This window comes from Vicugna pacos, chromosome 13, assembly GCF_048564905.1.
Source record: "Vicugna pacos chromosome 13, VicPac4, whole genome shotgun sequence".
In the NCBI taxonomy this organism is placed as follows: Eukaryota; Metazoa; Chordata; class Mammalia; order Artiodactyla; family Camelidae; genus Vicugna; species Vicugna pacos.
Genome location: NC_132999.1, coordinates 5,677,776 through 5,697,975, shown reverse-complemented (window position 1 = coordinate 5,697,975; position 20,200 = coordinate 5,677,776). Strand labels below are relative to the sequence as shown.

The 20,200-nt window shown below is 34.5% G+C and overlaps 1 protein-coding gene across 3 annotated transcripts in view; it reads left to right on the top strand.

Annotated features, from left to right (window-relative positions):
* The window catches only part of PRKACB (protein kinase cAMP-activated catalytic subunit beta), a 117,777-nt gene that overhangs the window by 23,520 nt on the left and 74,057 nt on the right, over positions 1-20,200 (top strand). Inside the window, exon 2 of one of the 3 annotated variants that reach the window (XM_072974103.1) lies at positions 15,531-15,580. The exons of 1 other annotated variant lie outside the window; for it this stretch is intronic. The gene's annotated coding sequence lies outside the window, so the exon portion shown is untranslated. Of the gene's footprint in view, positions 1-15,525; positions 15,581-20,200 lie in introns of all 3 variants that reach the window. One more of the 3 variants, XM_072974102.1, reaches the window with a different exon arrangement.

Here is a 20,200-nt window from a genome sequence, read left to right as displayed (position 1 = left end):
GAGGAAAGGAGATACAGATGTTCATTATCACATTCTTTGTAATAATGGAAACTGAAATAATCTAAAGGCCCATCAGTAAAGAAGCATCTAAGTAGAATATGGTGCATTTGAAAAAAGCGACTCGTGAAAAGGTGTGTAGAGCATGATACTATTCAAGTATATTTTGAAAAATTAGTATATATGTGGAAATATATATATAAATATAAAAGAGAAAATGTAAGACTACAAGCAAATTTAGAATAGTGGTTGCTTCTAGGGAGCCAGAGCAGGGGAGTCAGGATGGGGTAGAAATAAGGATAGTAGAAAGTTTGTATTGTATATAATCTGATTTCTAAATAGATACTACATTCAAAATTATATAATTGTTTAAAGTATAAACAAAAAAATGGACTTGAAGCAAATATTCCAAAATATAAATAATAGTATTTTTGGATGGTAAGAATGAGGATGAGGGAAAAAAACAAATCTAAGAAACAAATATAAAAGAGCATCCTTCTCTTTGATTACCTAATGTGAAGATGTAAAAACTTAAAAATGTAAAAGTGAAAAAAAATCTGAAAAGTGGCATTGATAACCCTGTGAGCCCAAAGGAGACCTGAGGAACAGCAGGAGCAGAACAGCTCACCATGAAGGTCACTGCGCTTCGGAACAGAGCATCAGTGACCACAGTGGGCAAACCTAGGATTCTGCCTGGGAACAGAGGAACTTAGGAATCATGATATTTTATTGGCAGGGGCCATAATGCTGTTAGTGAACTTCCCAGATTATAATATTTTGAACATCTCATAGCCACATGTGACACACTTGCCATTATCCTGTGTTTGTTATTTGACAATAACTTCGCTTATAAAATTTCACAGTGTTTTTCAAACCACTTATAACATAATTCATTTTTTCAGTTGAAATTGGGAACTCCCTAGCAGCTCTTAAAATGAGTTTACATATAGAAAATAGTTGATTTTTGTAAAAAGTAAGATCATCCAAAAAATTAAACTTGTTTTCAGAATATGTATTAAATGAGTTTCTTTTAGTTTCTGAAGGCAGAAACCCAATTCAAACTGATTGAAACACAAAGAGAATTAATTTTTTAAAGTAACTTGAAACTTAATGAACTGGCTTTAGGTATTGCAGTATTCAGGGCCTCATATTATTAAATTTTTCTTTCTTTCTGTGTCTCTCTTTGTCATTGATATGATTTTTTTTTCATGGGCAGGAGCTGGAAGTCATTTTTTTTCATGAGCAGGAGTTGGAAGTCATTGAATTACTGCTTTTGGGAAACCTTATTTCCATGACCATGCTTGCTATCAGAAATATACAAAAAAGGGGGCCCATTTCAACCTTCCAAATATCATAGAAGCACGTCTAATGGGGAGAACTTTATTTGCATCCCAAATTTTAGGAAGTCCAGAAAGTATATTTTCTAGCTTTCTAGCTTCTACTTTTATAGATGGAAAGGATGAAAAAAGGAAATATATTTTATAGCTTTTCACCCTTGCCTGCTATTATAGAGTGGAAAAGATGTTGTATGAGTCAACTTGCAGCACCCAATATAGTCCACTTCTCTGACTGTTCATCACCTATATGTACCCTCCTCCTGACATTTCCATACACTGGCAATCACAATATGCTACATCTAATTTAATGCTAATATCCTTCATATGAATGAAAACACACTCAACTTTTATTCAGAGGAAAAGACTCAGTATTCCATCAGTCCCTGTATCAGTCTCTGAATGATACTCATCTCATTTAGCCGTAATATCATTGATTTTCTGCTACCCTCTCCTAAATTATGAAATTCACCACCACTGTCATACCTTATATAAAATTACTGGGGAAAGGAGAGGATTTTAATGTGTTTTATACACACACATACATATGCACACACATAGCAGAGCAATGTATTTATGGGTAGCTTCTGCATTCCTTGTTGTTCTGTCTAGAAGTTGGAAAGGAGGTATATATATATACCTCTTTTATATATATATATATAAAAATCATGTCTACAGCTCCTTCCATTGTGGTTCCCTCTGCTGGCATATAGACCAGAAGGGGTTCTATTTCAGGATAGCACTTCAGACTTTATTCTTGAGTTATTGAGACCTTGATAATGTTCCCTATATTAGATTGCTAAAGTAACCGATTCCTTTCACTACTCAATATGGAAATTATAAGACGATACCCCCACAGGATCTCCTGGGTTCCAGTCCTGTTCTTCCCTGCACATGTTTTGTAGCGAGAATCTACGTCTCACTGGTAACCAGGATTAAACACCGAAATAAAAGTAATTTCTTTCCTTTTTGGCCTTTTCTCTTAAAGAAAAGTAAAATTTGTAACAAAGCATTATCCTGTCGTTTAATTGCTGCACTTTCTTCTCTTTTTTCTTTCTTAGTGGTACATAAAATAATGATAATTCTGACAGTGATAGTCTTATGGATTCAGTGAAATAGAGTAGTGAGGTCTACCTCTCTATCTCTCCTCCAGTGGTTCCCACACCTGTGTCTTCTGTGGTGGAAGAAACACCACTATACACTGGTGGCTGACATTTCTTTTGTATGTGAGCTGTAAGAGTTTAGGACATTTCAGGTTTTCTTAGCAATAATTTTAATTTTTGAACTAACAATGTTAATTTTTTATTTTTTCTCCAGTGTCCTCACTGTAGTGGTTGTTACAAGTTTTATGTATCTCTATCAGTGTTAGTTTTTTCATCAAATTAGCAAAAAATTTAAAAATACTTTTCTATCCTGTTCATATTCTCTTAATCTTATTATGAAATAGTCAAATTGCTTATCGATTTATTTAGAATTTTTCCTTTTTAATAATTTAGTGGCCTTTGTATGATCTAGAAAATTTTTGTTGTGATTCATTTTTCTAAATAAGGATAATTTTTTTAACATTTTTATTGATTTATAATCACTTTACAATGCTGTGTCAAATTCCAGTGTTCAGCACAATTTTTCAGTCATTCATGGACATATACACACTCATTGTCACATTTTTTTCTCTGTGATTTATCATAACATTTTGTGTATATTTCCCTGTGCTATACAGTGTAATCTTGTTTATCTATTCTACAATTTTGAAATCCCAGTCTATCCCTTCCCACCCTCTGCCCCCCTGGTAACCACAAGTCTGTATTCTCTGTCTGTGAGTCTATTTCTGTCCTGTATTTATGCTTTGTTTTTGTTTGTTTGTTTTTGTTTTTGTTTTTTAGATTCCACATATGAGCGATCTCATATGGTATTTTTCTTTCTCTTTCTGGCTTACTTCACTTAGAATGACATTCTCTAGGAACATCCATGTTGCTGCAAATGGCGTTATGTTGTTGGTTTTTATGGCTGAGTAGTATTCCATTGTATAAATATACCACATCTTCTTTATCCAGTCACCTGTTGATGGACATTTAGGCTGTTTCCATGTTTTGGCTATTGTAAATAGTGCTGCTATGAACATTGGGGTGCAGGTGTCATCCTGAAGTAGATTTCCTTCTGGATACAAGCCCAGGAGTGGGATTCCTGGGTCATACGGTAAGTCTATTCCTAGTCTTTTGAGGAATCTCCACACTGTTTTCCACAGTGGCTGCACCAAACTGCATTCCCACCAGCAGTGTAGGAGGGTTCCCCTCTCTCCACAGCCTCTCCAGCATTTGTCATTTGTGGATTTTTGAATGACGGCCATTCTGACTGGTGTGAGGTGATACCTCATTGTAGTTTTGATTTGCATTTCTCTGATAATTTGTGATATTGAACATTTTTTCATGTGCTTTTTGATCATTTGTATGTCTTCCTTGGAGAATTGCTTGTTTAGGTCTTCTGCCCATTTTTGGATTGGGTTGTTTATTTTTTTCTTATTGAATCGTATGAGCTGCTTATATATTCTGGAGATCAAGCCTTTGTCGGTTTCACTTGCAAAAATGTTCTCCCATTCCATAGGTTTTCTTCTTGTTTTACTTCTGGTTTCCTTTGCTCTGCAGAAGCTTGTAAGTTTCATTAGGTCCCATTTGTTTATTCTTGCTTTTATTTCTTCTAGGAGAAAATTTTTGAAATGTATGTCAGATAATGTTTTGCCTATGTTTTCCTCTAGGATGTTTATTGTATCTTGTCTTATGTTTAAGTCTTTAATCCATTTTGAGTTGATTTTTGTATATGGTGTAAGGGAGTGTTTAAATAAGGATAATTTTTATTGATTTTGTGTCTCTTTTTCATCTTTGTTTTTTATATTCTACTGTGTTCTTTTATCTAAATTTTATCTTGTTTTTTTTTTAAATACATAAATTTAAGGATAAAAAAGGATGTGCTCTTCATGGATGTTCAAATCATGAATCTGTAATTTCCTTTTTGTTAAAAAATTTGAAAACTAAAACTTCTTCCCATTGCAGTTAAAATGGCATAGTCCTGTCTCAGTTTCCCCTTAGCAAAGTCTTTAAAATGCTTGCATCCATTTTATTAAAACCTGACATAATAGGAAGTGTGAAAGAGGGGAATTTGGAATGACAAGAGCAGTTTTAATGGATTATAGTTAAAGTATCTTCCTGAACTCTTATAAAAGCCTATATCCTTATGAACACAGTGCTAGAGCCTTTCCCAGGGTTTCAGAATTTCCCCCTGTACCTTAGGGTTTCTGAAATTTAATCTTCTTTAGCTTCACAGTAAATCTGCTGTGGATCTTGGATTTTCATTATCTTTATGAGGGATTGCCTCTCCTCTGGCTGGCCGCTTATCACTTCCTTACTCATACTCCTTTTTATGGAATCCATTGAACAGAGGTGCATTTTCCCTGCCTTCCCAAAAGGAGCTGTCTCAGTACAGCTCATTGCTCTGCCGCTGGGCTTGCAGCTTCATCCACCATTGAGTATCTACATTTGGCGAGTCCTCCAAAACAGCCCCAACAACTGTAGACTCTGGAGAGTAGGATATATGTCACATCTCTGAGTGGTTTCCTAGAGGTCCCTTTTGATTTGAGATGAGGGTGAAGCATTTCTTCCTCTTCATGGTGTTGCCTGCCTCACAACTTGATTCCTAACAGTTCACTCCAGGACTCTTTAGCCTCTACCTCTGATGTAAATTGGCTAATTTTGGCAGATCTGGTTTTATGACCTCTTAGTTTGTCTCTGTATGTGGCCTAGTCCTTACCTGAGGGCAATTAGCACCTACTGTTTTATGTTCAGTTTCAGGGGGCTGGTCACCTGATGGAAAAGTAGAGATCCGTTTTAGTATAGATTGATGTCTTCGGTATCTGCTTAATTGCTTTTAGCCCTCAGTTTTCTCCTTGAACTCCTGCTATGTGTTCTCAGTCTTATGATGAGTACCAGTCATGCAAAAATAAACTGATCTATTGTAAACATTCGAATGCAGTATGAATGATAATGTGGTTAAAAACCATAGTGCTTAAACCCCATTTAAAAAACCCAATATAAAAACAACTGTTTTCTTTACAATTATATGAGATTACAAAAGATTTCACTTTGTCACTATGTAGTAACTATGATTGAACTTCTAAAATTAAATATATTACATAATAAAACATTTAGTAGTAATTCTTCATTAAATTGTTAGTGAATTCATATGTGATACTGGAATAATATGGGGGACTTTGGAGGATTTCATTTTTTCGTAGTGTTGTGTAAATAGGGAAGATCTATCAAGAAGGAGAATGAGGATTTGTTTCTAAGATGGTAGTCTGTGTGGGAAACTTACAGTTTGACCTGTATGCATGAGATAATGCTCTTGCATATCTCTAATACATAAAACTCTTACTTGTGTAAGGGTCTAAGATTGTGTTTTTTGTATACTGCTAAAATCTAAGGTAATGACAATAATAGATTTTTCTGAATTTGTATGCGAAGCCTAAATGGCCTCATTCTGCCACCTTCTGGCAGACTCCGTATTTTATAGTGCTTTGAATTAAGTGTCATCTAACTGTTCCTGCCACAGTTGGCACCAGACCATTTATTTTGGGGCCTGGGAGATTTCAAATAGAGTCAGGTTAAACTGTGATGCAGCTCTAGTGCCTTAGGCTCATGTTTATTTCTTAGGGCTAAAATGTGTCAGAGTTTATTGGAATAGGATGCCATATGATGATGTCTCGGGGTATTTCTTCTAACAGTTGTAGTTATAACTACTTTTGCTTTTCCACTTGATATTAAAACTATATCAAATTTGTTAGCTATTTATCACAGTCACAATAAGAACGTTATTAGGAGAACGATAGAGAAATCAAAACTACTGAAATTGCTACTAAGTTCTAAAGAGAAACTAATGTTGGGTTCAGTCATCACTTATCAGAGTTCTAAAATAAAAGGAGAACTTTAAGCATGTTAATGAAATCTTAGTATTTTATACCCTTGGTTTTGTGACTCTTCAGTATATTTTCATTTATTCAAAAAAATCTTGGTGAAGACTTAAAACTTTTGAAGAAGTAATTCATTAAATAAAAGTATGATATACTTCTTGGGAAGATAAGAAGAGAGAATTAATATAGAATATTGTAGTTTTGTGACCTTTTACAATATACTTTACCTCTGTGCCTCTGGAAAATTAGGTAATACTCATTAAAAGTAGGTTGTTATGGGGTGGGAAGGAACAGACTGGGAGTTCAAAATTTGTGCATACTGACAGGCATATGTAGAATAGATAAGCAAGGTTAGACCGTATAGCACAGGGAAATACATACAAGATCTTGTGATAGCTCACAGCAAAAAAAATATGACAATGATTATATGTATGTTCATTATAACTGAAAAATTGTGCTCTACACTGGAATTTGACACAACATTGTAAAATGACTATAACTCAATTTAAAAAAAGTTAAAAAAAGGAAAAAAAAATCACCAGTCTCTGGTTAAAATATAAGGGCAGACACAAACAGCCACCTTTTGTATGATTTCATTGATAGAGAACATCCAGGGTGGGAAAGACACACAGAGAGAAAGGTGATGAGGGCTTGTCAGGGGCTGGAGGACGGAGGAAGGGGAGTGTGCTTTGAATACAGGGTTTTATTTTGAGGAAGGAAACAGTCTGAAGCTAGACAGTGATGATGGTTGCACAGCATTGTGAATGCACTTAATGCTTCTGAATTGCACAATTTAAAATGGAAAAAAAATCTAAATTTTATTATCGTAAACTTAAAACATAAAAATAGAAAAAAAAGTAGGTTGTTGTGAGGAATAAATATGTTATTTCATGTAAAATGCTTAGAACAATGCCTGACATATAAGAAGTTAGTATTATCGTCAATCTGACAACATTTAAAATACATATTTTATAAGTAAATAGATTCCAAAGTATCCTAGGCAATAAGTTTTGTATTTACTTACAGGTTTGTATCCAATATTTGAAAAAATTAGAGAAATCAAAGATAGTGGAAATACATAGTCTTCTAAAGTAGCGCAGAAACATGTGTGCTGCTCTGGGACCTAATAAAGGCCGTGTTTCTGCATGTGACTCAGCTTTGACTTGAGAAACCTAAAATTATCTCATGAAAGCACTGCAATGCTCTAAAATTTTATCAATTCAAAAACCATTTATTGAATGTTTACTATGTGATTACCATTGTGTTAGATTCTAGAGGAAAAAATTATGGGAGAAGCTCAAAGAGTCAGAAATATAAGCATATAATTATTGCACGGTGTTGTCAGTACAGTCATGTGGGTGCTAATGTAGGTTAGGAACTGGAACAGAGGAAATAATGTTTAAATGGACTTTGAGTAACAAGTAGGAATTTGCCAGGGGAAAGTCATCTTACAGAAATGGAAGTTTTATGTTAGATATTTTTGACTACTAGTTTATCTGCACATTCTAACATTTCATATTAGTACTACTGTATTGCCTTTCATATCCAGAATGCTTTGCCAAACATCCCCTGAAGAGTGAGGTTTTCAAGCTTTTGTATTTTAGTAGGGAAGACCTGGCTTCCATCATGGTAATTCTGGGTAAAGGTGAACTGAATTTTTCTGGGTGGACATATGCAGTGCTGAAATCTGAGCCCCCTGCATTCACCTTCCTGTTCTGTGGAGCCAGACCTACCATGCCAGCTGTCAGATACCTGACATCTGCAACTTGCCCTCGTCTACACTGATGAGAATTCTCTTATGAGTGAGTGAGGAGAGTGACTCTGTGTAGTGTTAGTGAAAGTTGAGGAGATAATTGTTATCGTCTTCATTTCTGTTCCAGGTTGGAAAGTCCTTACATGGAAATTTAGATGTTGGGCTGCCTGGACATTATCTTGGCTAGTGAGCCAGTGATGAGTCAATGAGAAGGTTCCAATCACCACGAAGGATTATAAGGGCTAAAGGCAGGAATTGCCTGCATCAACTATGGTTAGAAATTTTATGTTTTCATACTTTATATATTTTAGCACTCTGGAAATACAATTCCACTTTTCCCACATCTATCACCTTGTTACACTTAAGCCTGGTGTTAGTGTTCTAATACTTTCTATTGCTGCTATAACAAATTATCATAAATTTAGCAGTTAAAAATAACACCAATTTCTTGTCTCACAATTCTATAAGTCAGAATTCTGGCAGGTTCTTAGCTGGAGTTTCTAGGGGAGAATCTGCTTCCGAGCGCATTCGTATTTTGGCAGAATCCAGTCTCTAGTGATTATAGGACTGAGGTCTCTGTTTTCTTGCTGTCTGTCGTCTTGGGGCTGCTCTTACCTCTTAGAGGGCCCTCTCTGGTCCTTGCACATGGACTCTTAATATTTCAGAGCCAGCAGTAGTTCAGTGACTCCTTTTTATGCTTGCAATCTGACAACTTCTTGTCCTGGCTGTCTTCTGCTTCAAGCTAGAGAAAGTTTTCTGCTTTTAAAAGCTAATGTGATTGGATTTGGCCTGCCTAGATAATCCATAGGAACCTATTTTAAGGTCATTAATTAGTAACTTTAATTTTATCTGCAGAGTTTCTTTAGCCGTATGTTATAACACTTTTACAGGTTCCAGAGAATAGATGAAACAAACGGGGGAAAAGGGGGGTCTTCTGCCTATCACAAATCCATTGTTTAACTTTCAAGTATGATTTTTGAACTAAAGTGGGAGATTGTGTTTGCAAAGGCATAGAGTTAAGAAAAGGCAAGTTGTTCTCAAGAAATGGCAGTTAATTTAATAGTATTATTGCTGAGATATAAATTGGTGAAATGGAGCCAAATGGAGGCCTTCTTAAGGTTGGCAAAGGTTTGGTTACTATGCCAAGGGTTGGGATTTTGTAGGCCATGGGAAGTTACTTGAGTATATTTTTCTTTGGAATAAATAGGATTGTGTTTTAGAAATATGGTTGTGTTTTATTAATATGACAAATACAATGAGAGTCAGAACTAAGACATTGGGAGTTGGCAGAGAAGAGGAAGTACAGAGAGACTGACCTTTGGCATGTGTATCAGACTCACAGTCACCATTGAGAGGAGGATTTAGTTAATAGTTTATGTAAAATTAAGTTGTTCTTTCTTCCCCTGGACAACCAGAAATATAAAATAGTGGATAACATATGCATATAATTAAAATTTAGAATGCAATGATGTGTTTCAGACTCATATCCACCTCTTTTTTTGAAATCTCCAATTTTTTGTCCAACAAAATCTTTATTACAACATTCTTCCAACCTCTTTCTTCTTCACTCTTCCTCTTCTTAGTAATTGGAATCACTATTTATTAAGCCAAAAACAGGTAATTTTTTTTGGTAACTTCCTTTTGTTTATTCTCTAGGTTCAAACTATTGGCCAATCTCCAGTTTCTCCAAAATATGTGAAAAATCTGTCCATCTCTCTCTCTCTCCTATCACTGTCGAGGTTTAAGTGGCCGCCATCTCTTGCCTGGACTGTTAACAGCAGTCTTGATGGTTTTCTCTGCTTCTACCCTTACCCTTAGACCATTTCCCCGTCCATTCTCTGCCTGGTAGTTGCACTGTTTCTGCCTCTTCCTTCTTTTGGGTCTTTGATTCATTGTTCCTTCTTCCTGGTGTACTCTTCTTCCATCATCCCTTAACTTGCTCTTTATATTTATACTTTAGGTCTTAAAACTCAACAAAAAGATCATGTTCCTCAGATGCTTCTGACCTCTCTACACAAAGCAGCCCTCTTCCTGCTATTACTTTCTATCATATCTTCCCTTATTTTCTTCTTTACATTTCTTAATGTGAAAAGGAGAGTGGAGAGAATAGAGCATGTCATATTTATTCTTAACTCTAAGCTTTTGTTCATAGAGTTTTAACTTCTTGAATTACCCTTGTTACTTTTTCTGGTCTACCTAAATCCTACTTAGCCTCTAAGACTCTTCTCAAATTTCACATATTCCATTCCATTTTCCTCAATACCTAGTATGCACTGAACTCCCCTTTCTACTCTTGACGGGTCTTTTGGTGCATGAAAGTTTCCTTATCCTTTAAAGTCCTTTAAGCTGACCATACTAATAGTCAAGGCTGTTAGAGTTCTAAAATGGTCAAATTTTATTATATTTATTGTGGTGTCTTCTGTATAGATCAAGTGGCTGGAGTTCTTTGATATGTGAGAAGTACTTCACAAATGTGTTTGGGTTAGTGTATCAGTAGGGCTATTTTGTTAAAAATTCTTCGAGAACAATTAATCATTTGCCATAAATGTTTAATTGTTCCTAGTGTATTACTGAACTAGTTTACTGTGTCTATGATACAGATTAAATTTTGTCCTTTTTTGCCTCTGTTTTTCTTATATTTGATAGCTATACATAGCAAATTTAGCTCTTATTCCCTGTTGGACTCTGACTTTTGAAAAGTTGTTTTAAGAACATATTGAATAGAGTCTGTAGTGACTCTGTTTCTATCTGGAGATTTATTAGTTTAAGAGTACCTCCAGTGAAAACATTTTATGTTTTGAATACAATTTAATATTTTCTATTTTTATATCATAACATTATATTAAAGATAAATATATGTTTAAATGGGAATTTTTTATTTAAGGACAACTCATTTGCAAAATTTTTTATTATGCAGACAAAAGGCTTTGCCCAGGACTGTTCATAATCTAATCTATTTTTTATTAAAATTATTTTCATAATATAGGTACCTTACTTTGTAAAAAGCACAATTTTAAAAAGGACGTTTTGGCATACAAGATATATTGTACAGTGTGGGACACAGAGAACTGATACCATTCGTATTTTAAGAGCATTATTTCCTTGATGTCACTGCATAAATTGACTGTTACGGCACACTCACTGCTTTCTCATAGACATACTGCAATATTACAACACAATATTTTAAAAAAATCTTGTTTGAACCATTTGGTTGTTTGAATGCTTCCAGTGTCTAGACATTAAAAAGTGATATTGAAGTATAGTTTGACCTTCCTTAATCTAAGTAAATGGTAGTTGTGTAGTTATTAATAAAATATGTTAATGTAATACCAGTCTGCATTTTTATAATATTTACAGTTTACAAAGCCATTTCACTTACATCATCTTATTTGAGTTACACATAAAACCAGTGATAATAGTCAGGGAAGGAATTAATGATCTTATTTTACAGAAGAGGACGCCAAGGATTATAGAGATAACTGACTGGTTAAAAAGTCTCATAAACCCATCTATGGGTTCCGCAAGTATGACAAATCCTGGGTTCTTTAAAATACTCGGTGTGTGAGGAACCAGTTAATTCAAAGAAATAACTAACTTAAATCCAAGTCTGTGGTTCTTCCCATCTGTAATATTCTCTTCAAATCTATTAAGAACAGTTTTAAGAAAAGTATTATCTATCTATCAGCAGTTTTGTTTAATATTATCAATGTACCTACTATTATTCAGTGTTTAAGTGGATAATCAGCCAAGATAATGCAAGCTTCGACATCTTTTTTCCTGTATCTTTTGATCCTGGGTATTTATCAAACAAGTTTCTGTCATTACATTTGTTATTTCCTAGTATAGATGGTCCCCTGACTTGATGATGGTTCGACTTACAATTTTTCAACTTTATGATGAAGCAAAAGCAGTATGCATTCAGTAGAAAGTGTACTTCAAATTTTGAATTTTTGTATTTTCCCAGCCTAGTGACATGCAGCTACAATGCTCTTTTGTGATGCTGGGCATAGGCCACAGTTCCCAGTCAGCCACACCATCATGAGGGAAAACAACTGATACACTTACAACCACTCTGTATCCATACAACCACTCTGTTTTTCACTTTCAGTACAGTGTTCAGTAGATTACATGAGATATTCAGCACTTTATTATACAATAGGCTTTGTGTTAGATGATTAAGCTAATGTCAGTGTTCTGAGCATGTTTACATTAGGCTAAACTAAGCTATGATGTTCAGTAGGTTAAGTGTGTGAAATACATTTTCAGGTTATGATATTTTCAACTTAAAATGGGTTCATAAGGATGTAACCCCATAGTTAGTTGAGGAAGATCTGTAATTTAAAATTTTAAGTCATTTTGACATTTTTCACAGAGCTAGAACAAAAAAAGTTAAAATTTGTGTGGAAATACAAAAGACCCCCAATAGCCAAAAGAGTCTTGGAAAAGGAGAACACAGCTGAGGGAATCAGACTTCAGACTATACTACAAAGCTACAGTAATCAAAACACTATGGTACTGGCCCAAAAGATAGATGTATAGATCAATGGAACGGGATAGAAAGTCCAGAAATAAACCCATGCATTTATGGTCAATTAATCTATGACAAAGGACGCATGAATATATAATGGAGAAAAGACAGTCTCTTAAAACAAGTGGTGCTGGGAAGACTGGACAGCTACCTGTAAGAGTGAAATTAGAATGTTCTGTAACACCATATACAAAAATAAACTCAAGATGGATTAGATACTTAAAATGTAAGACCAGATATTACAAAACTCCTGGAGGAAAACATAGGCAGAACACTCTTTGACATAAATCACAATATTTTTTTTCGAACCAGCTCCTAGAGTAATTGAAATAAAAGCAAAAATAAACAAATGGGATCTAATTAAACTTAAAGCTTTTGCATGGCTAGGGATACCATCAACAAAATGAAAAAACAACCCACAGAATGGAAGAAAATATTTGCAAATGATGCAACCGACAAGGGACTAATTTCCAAAATATACAAACAGCTTATACACTTAATATCAAAAAAAAAAAAAAAAAAACAAGCAACCCAGTCAAAAAATGGGCAGAAGACATAAATAGACATCTCTCCAAAGAGGATATCCAGATGGCCAACAAGCACATGAGAAGATGCTCAACATCACTAATTGTTAGAGAAATACAAATCAAAACTACACTGAGATACCACCTCAAACCAGTGAGAATGACCATCATCAAAAATTACACAAACAGTAAATGCTGAAGAGGGTGTGGAGAAAACAGGAACCCTCCTACACTGTTGGTAGTAATGTAAATTGGTGCAGCCACTATGGAGGACAGTATGTAGATTCCTCAAAAAACTAAAAATAGACTTACTGTATGATCCAGCAGTCCCACTCCTGGGCATATTTCCAGTGAAAATATAATTCAAAAAGACACATATACCCCAGTGTTCACAGCAGCACTATTTACAATAGCCAAGACACAGAAACAAGCTAAATGCCCATCTGCAGCTGACTGAATAAGGAAGTTGTGGTGTGTATATGCAATGGAATACTACTCAGCCATAAAAAGAATAAAATAATGCCATTCGCAGCAACATGAATGGACCTGGAGATTGTCATTATAGGTGAAGTAAGCCAGAAAGAGAAAGAAAAATACCATATAATATTATATGTGGAATCTAAAAAAAAAAAAAAAGGACACAAATGAAATTATCTACAAAACAGAAACAGACTCACAGACATAGAGAACAAACTTATGGTTACCAGGGGAAGGGATAAATTGGGAATTGGAAATTTGCATCTCTTGGGGAATGATGGAAATGTTAGATATTTTGATTGTGGTAGTGGTTTCATTGATGTTTACATCTATCAAAATTCATCAAATTGAAAAAAAAAAGTTGTAGGATTGGAGTCTGGCTCACGTGAGCTGAAGGTGCTCTTCATAAGCTAGTGAGATACTGCTATTCAGAACATGGATTAAAGCTCTTGACCTTTCTTGTCTTCAGTCCATCCGTGAAGATGTTGATTCAGCTGGACTGGTCACACTCACCCAAGCCTGGAACAGCAATTGGAGTCCAGCTTCCCTACCAGCCTGAGCAGCAGTTGACCCAATAGGGCGAGTTTTCTTAACAGAAGTTCAACTCTAAATTAAGAACTGCCCTTGATTGTCTTTTAAAAAAATTAAGTCATTTTGTACCTCTTCAGTAAGCCCTGAATCAAATATATGGCTTGGTGAAATCACAGGTTCGAATAAATACTAACATACAATAACTCCTAAAAATACTTCCAACTGGGAAATTTAAAATAAGAAGTTCATATTAAAAAATAATAATAATAATTTGAAATTCTTTTCACCATAAGCTAATAAGGGATAACACAGTTTTGGCCTATAGATATCTCAGGAACTTTGGTCGCATAAATTTTGATTGTTCCTATTGTCCAGTTCTGTCCAATAGAACTTTCTGTGATGATGAAAATGTTCTATATCTACACTGTCTAAAAGGTAGCCCCTAGCCACATGTGACTATTGAGCCCTTGATATATAGCTAATGTTATCGAGAAACGGGATTTATTTTTGTTGAACTTAATGAATTTTAATTTAGATGACCACATGTTGCTAGTGACTACCGTATTTGACAGTGTGTTCCAGACTCAAACATCTGAATAAAGCAGTGTAAAATTGTGAAAGAAAAATTACAGAATGTCTCTTTTGATGTAGAACATATGTTTTGAATAGTTACATTACATTAATATATCAAGATTCAAATAAGCTTCAATTTCTCTTTTGATGTGGAGTATTAAAATACTATCTTAGTATCTTGTATTAATTTATTGTATTCCTTAATATTTAGCAAAAATATAAGCTTCTTTAGATTGTCATAAATTTAGATTTGTGTGTTCTTAGGCATTATAGGTAGCCTAAGAATGAAAAACATGGAGTACAGTTTTGAAATTTTGTTTATATATTTGAAAATGTATCAGTTCGCCTGGTGTGGAAGTCAATTCCATATTAATGATGACACCATCTTTGTTATTAGTAGTAATTATTAAATTTTATATAAAAATTATGTTTTTCAAGGAAAGTGTGCATTTAATTTTTTTTAGTTGCATAAAGTACAGTAACAAAAGTACTACAGCATTACTGTGGGTTTATTTAGAGGACATGTTTGCTAATTTTATACTAAGATTAAGGTGGAGCATATTGAAAGTCTAGTTGTATTTAAAATATTTTTTTATTTGTAAATTGCTTTTTATTAAAATAAAAAGTGGTGAAATCGGTTTCTAGTTCCAATTAAGATGGAATAAGCACATGTCACTCTATCTCTCCTTCTGATTACACCTAAAATCCTTGAACAGAGCACATAATGTAGTTACGGGAAGACTCTGAAAAGTAAATAATAACAAGCAGATTGGGGTTAGAAATCCAAACTTGAAGAAGGATGCAGTAGTGAATTTTCTTGTTTTTCTGTTTTCTCCCACATCTCCCAGCTTAGATTCAAGGCAGTCTGAATCCCAGAACTGAAGCTTCTTCAGGAAGGAAAAGGTGAGGGAAATTCTGTTTGTTGTTGTTTTTCCTAGTCCTGTCTCTAGGTAAGGCACACTCTTTAAACTGCACTTTTGTGGCCGTGGTGGGAGCAACAGTGACTGCACAGCTACCTAAAACTCTGAGACAGAGTAAGACGGCAGAGGAAAGAGGGGATTAATACAGAAGATCAGAGGAAATTTTCTAATGTAAACAACGGAAAAACAATCATTAAAAAAAGAATAGAGCTTTAGGACCTGTGGGATGATGTAAAAACACCTAATATATATGTCATTGAAATTATGGTAGGAGAGGAAAGAAATTAATGCAGAGAGAAAAAAAGACATACAGCTGAAGGCTTCCTAAATTTGGCAAAACACATAAATTTACAAGTTGAAGAAGCTCAGTGAGCACAAAAAAAACCACACCCAAATATATCATAATTAAATTACTAAAACCAAAGATACTTCGTCACAAGCAATCCTGCTCTAAAAGAAATGCAAAAGGAAGTTATTTAGGAAGAAGAGAAGTGATACCAGAGAGAAATTTGGAACTTCACTAAAGGAAGAAGAGCAACGGAGATGGTAAATATCTGGATAAATAGACTGTATTTCTCTTGTGTTCATTAAAATATGTATCATGGTTGAAATAAAAAATTATATAACATTATCTTATGAGGTTTCCAGTGTATGTAGATGTATATACATGACAACTGCAATATAAAGGGGGAAGACTTTAAAGGGAACCAAGTGTTTATAAGTTTCACTTGAAGTAGTAAAATTTTAATTTTAAGTAGACTGAAAAGTGAAGTATGCATATTATAATCTCTAGAACATCACCAAAAAAGAAAAACCAACTATATAAATATGCAGATATTCAAGTAATCCAAAAGAAGGCAGAAATCAGGAAGCAGAAGAATGAAAGAGGAAGGAAAGAGACTTCTGGTTTCAGCTCTGACATAGAACAAACCTGGACGTCATCATTCCTGTTTTCACAAGAGCAGCCACCAACCTGAAATCTGCAGAGAGGCAAATCCAGAGAATTGCAGCAGAGATCTGCTTACCAGTAGAACAGAAGCCACTGGAGCCATAAATTGTTAAGAAAAACATTTCAAAGATAATTTTGACAAGTTGCTGGAGGTTGAGTATGGACTTGCGTGAGAGTATGAAACTCCTGGGAGCACCAGTCTTAGGAAGGCTCTCGTGGGTTTCGCTTCCAGGAACCCCATCAGGTTCTCAAGATGAAGATCCTGGGGAAGAAACCCCTTGTGGCTTTTGCAAAAGGAGAGAAGGATAATCATTGTGAAACATGCCCACAGCACTCCCAACCAAGATCTACTCTCTGGGGGAAAATATATTACCAGAGCCATATTCCAGTTTGAGTAGGACATCTGTCCTTCTCCAGCCCCTTCCAGCCTTCCTATCTTAAGCAGAGGGAAGCTATCTCACTGGAGAAATACCTGTGAGGTTCACATCCTAGAGACAGAGGCCAGTTAAAAAAAGAGAGAGATTTATATCTAAAGTTATAGAATGCTTTCCTCCCCCACACTTTACCTTCATACCAACAGCAAAAAGAAAAAAAAAACTATGCAAATATATAGATATATAATGGAGCTCCAGTATAAGAACAACAGATTACGGCTGAATAGCTACAAGACATGGACTCTCTCTGAGGAGTACTGAGGGAAGCCCAGAGTCCAAACAAGGATACCAGAGGAACTTGAAGCTTCTGACACCTACAGCAAACATTAAACACAGCCCACCTCCTGGCCAGATTAACAAATAGACACAGTAAATGCCTGTTTCCCTCTTTTCTTATTATCCAATGCTACGTGGTAAACTTTCAACAAAAAAAATTAGAAAGCATGCCTAAATGCAAGAAAAAAGAAAAACCAAAGAGACAAAGTAAGCATCAGAACCAGACTCAGATATGGCAGATGTTGGAATTATCAGATAGGGAATTTATAACGACTGATTAATATGTTGAAAATTCTAATGGTAAAAGTAGGCAATATGCAAGAACACATAAATAATGTGAGCAGAAAGAAACTCTGAGAAAGAATCAAATGGAAATGCTTAAACACTGTAACAGAAATAAGTGCTTTTGGTGGGCTCATCAACAGATGGATGAGCATACAACACAACTGAGGAAAGTTTCAATGAAGTTGAAGATAATTCCCAAGAATTAGGGGATAGTTTTGGAAAGCTTAATTGGAATATCAGAAGGAGAAAGAAGGAGTAAAAGAAATATTTGAAGTAAGAGTGGCAGAGAATGTTACAAATTAATGACAGACATCAAAATATAGGTCCAGGAAGCCTAGCTAAAAAGCACCAAGCACAATAAATACCAAACAACTACACCTGGGCACATCATATTTAAACTGCAGAAAACCAAAGACTAAGAAAATCATGAAAGAAGCCAGAGGCGGGATGGAAAAAACCTTACTTATGAAAGAGCAGACTTCTCATCACCATGCAGGCGAGAAGAGAGTGGAGTGAAATATTTAAAAATTGAAAGAAAACACCCCACTATTCTATAATTAATTCTTTATCCAGTGAAATTATCCTTCAGAAGTGAAGGACAGAGACTCCCAGACAAACAAAAACCAAGGGTATTCATTATCAACAGATTTGTCCAGCAAAAATCATAAAGAGTTCTTCAGGAAGAAGGATAATTATATATGTTAGAAATTTGGATGTACATAAAGAAAGGAAAAGAATCAGATAAGAAAAAATGAAGTTAAAATAAAATCTTTCTTATTTGTCATTGATCTAAAAGATAATTTTTTGAAGTAATAATAGTAACAGTGTACAGGGTGATTTTAGAATATGAATAAATGAGATGAATTACAACAGTGTCATAGAGATAGGAGAAAAGACTTGGAAATACATTATTACAAGGTAGCTGCACTACAAGTGAAGCAATAGAGTGTTATTTAAAGGTGGACATAGTTCAGTTAAACATGTGTATTGCAAACACTAGGACAAACATTAAATTCTAAAAAGAAGTATAATTGATACATTAAGAGAAGAGATTAAATAAAATCATATAAACTTTCAATTAAAATTAGAAGAGGCAGAAAAATCGGGAAGAAAAATGCAACAAGTAGACAGCAGTTACATAGTGGATATTAAACTATGTCAGTAATCAGGTTAAATATGAATGGTATAAATACTCAATTAAAAACAGAAATTTTCAGGGTAGATTAAAAAAAAACAGACCTTTTTATACAAAATAAAGAAGACCCAGTTATGTGTTGTCTGTAAGAAACTCTAAAGAATAAGGTAAAAAAGAAATAAGTGGAGAAAGTTATACCATACTACCATATTATCACTAACCAAAAGGAAGCTGGAGTACCTATATTAATTTCAGACAAAGCAGATTTTAGAACAATGAAAATTATGAGGGATACAGAGGGACATTATGAATGATTTGGTGGCCAGTTCTCCAAGACTTAACAATCCTAAACAGAGTGTCAAAACACATGAGACAAAAGCTGATAGAATTGAAAAGGAGAAAAAACAAATCTACTATTACAGTTGGAGACTTCAGCATTTCTGTTTCAATAATTGATAGATTAAGCAGGCAGAAAATCAGTAAGTATGTAGATGACATGAACAACACTATCAGTCAACTGGATCTAATTAACATTTACAGAATATGCCATTTAACAACAGAATCTGCATTCTTCTCTAGCTCACATGGATTGTTCTCCAAGATAGAGCACATTCTGTATCATAAACCACACCTTAACAAATTTAAAAGTAGTATTCATGCAAAGTATGTATGTAGATCACAGTGGAATTAAACTAGAAATTGATAGCAGAAAGTAAGCTGGAAAAATTCCCAAATATTTGGAAATTAATTAAAGAACATACTTCTGAATGATACATGAGTCAAAGAAGAGATCTCAAGAGGAATTTTAACATATTTTTAACTAAATGATAATGAAAATACAGTTTATCAAAATTTGGGGGATTTAGAAAAAGCAGTGCTTAGAGGGCAGTTTATAACCTTCAATGCATATACTGAAAAAGAAGAAATGTCTAAATTCACTAAAGATACTCATGGCAAATAAGCATATGAAAAGATGCTTAACATTATTTGTCACTAGGGAATTGAAAATTAAGACAATGATATACCACTATACATCTTTTAGAATGGCTAAACACATACACACACAAAACTGACTGCCAGTTGTTGACAAGGATGCAGAACAATAGGAATTCATTTTATTGCTGATAGTAATGAAATGGTACAGCCACTTCAGCAATTTCTTGCAAAGCTAAATATAGTCTTACCGTATAATCCAGCAGTCACACTCCTAGGAACTTATTGCAATGATTTAAAAAACTGTCCATACAAAAACTGCACATAGAAGATTATATCAGTTTTACTCAGATTCCCCAAAACTGGAAGCAACCAAAACATCCTTCAATAGGTGATGGATAAACAGACTGTGGTACATCCATACAATGGAAAATTATTCAGTGATTATAAAGAAATTAACTATAAAGCCACAGAAAGATATGCATGAATTTTAAATGCATATTGCTAAGTGGTAGCAGTCTGAAAAGGCTCCATGGAGTGTGATTGCAGTTAATTGACATTCTGGAAAATGCAAAACTCTAGCTAATGGTA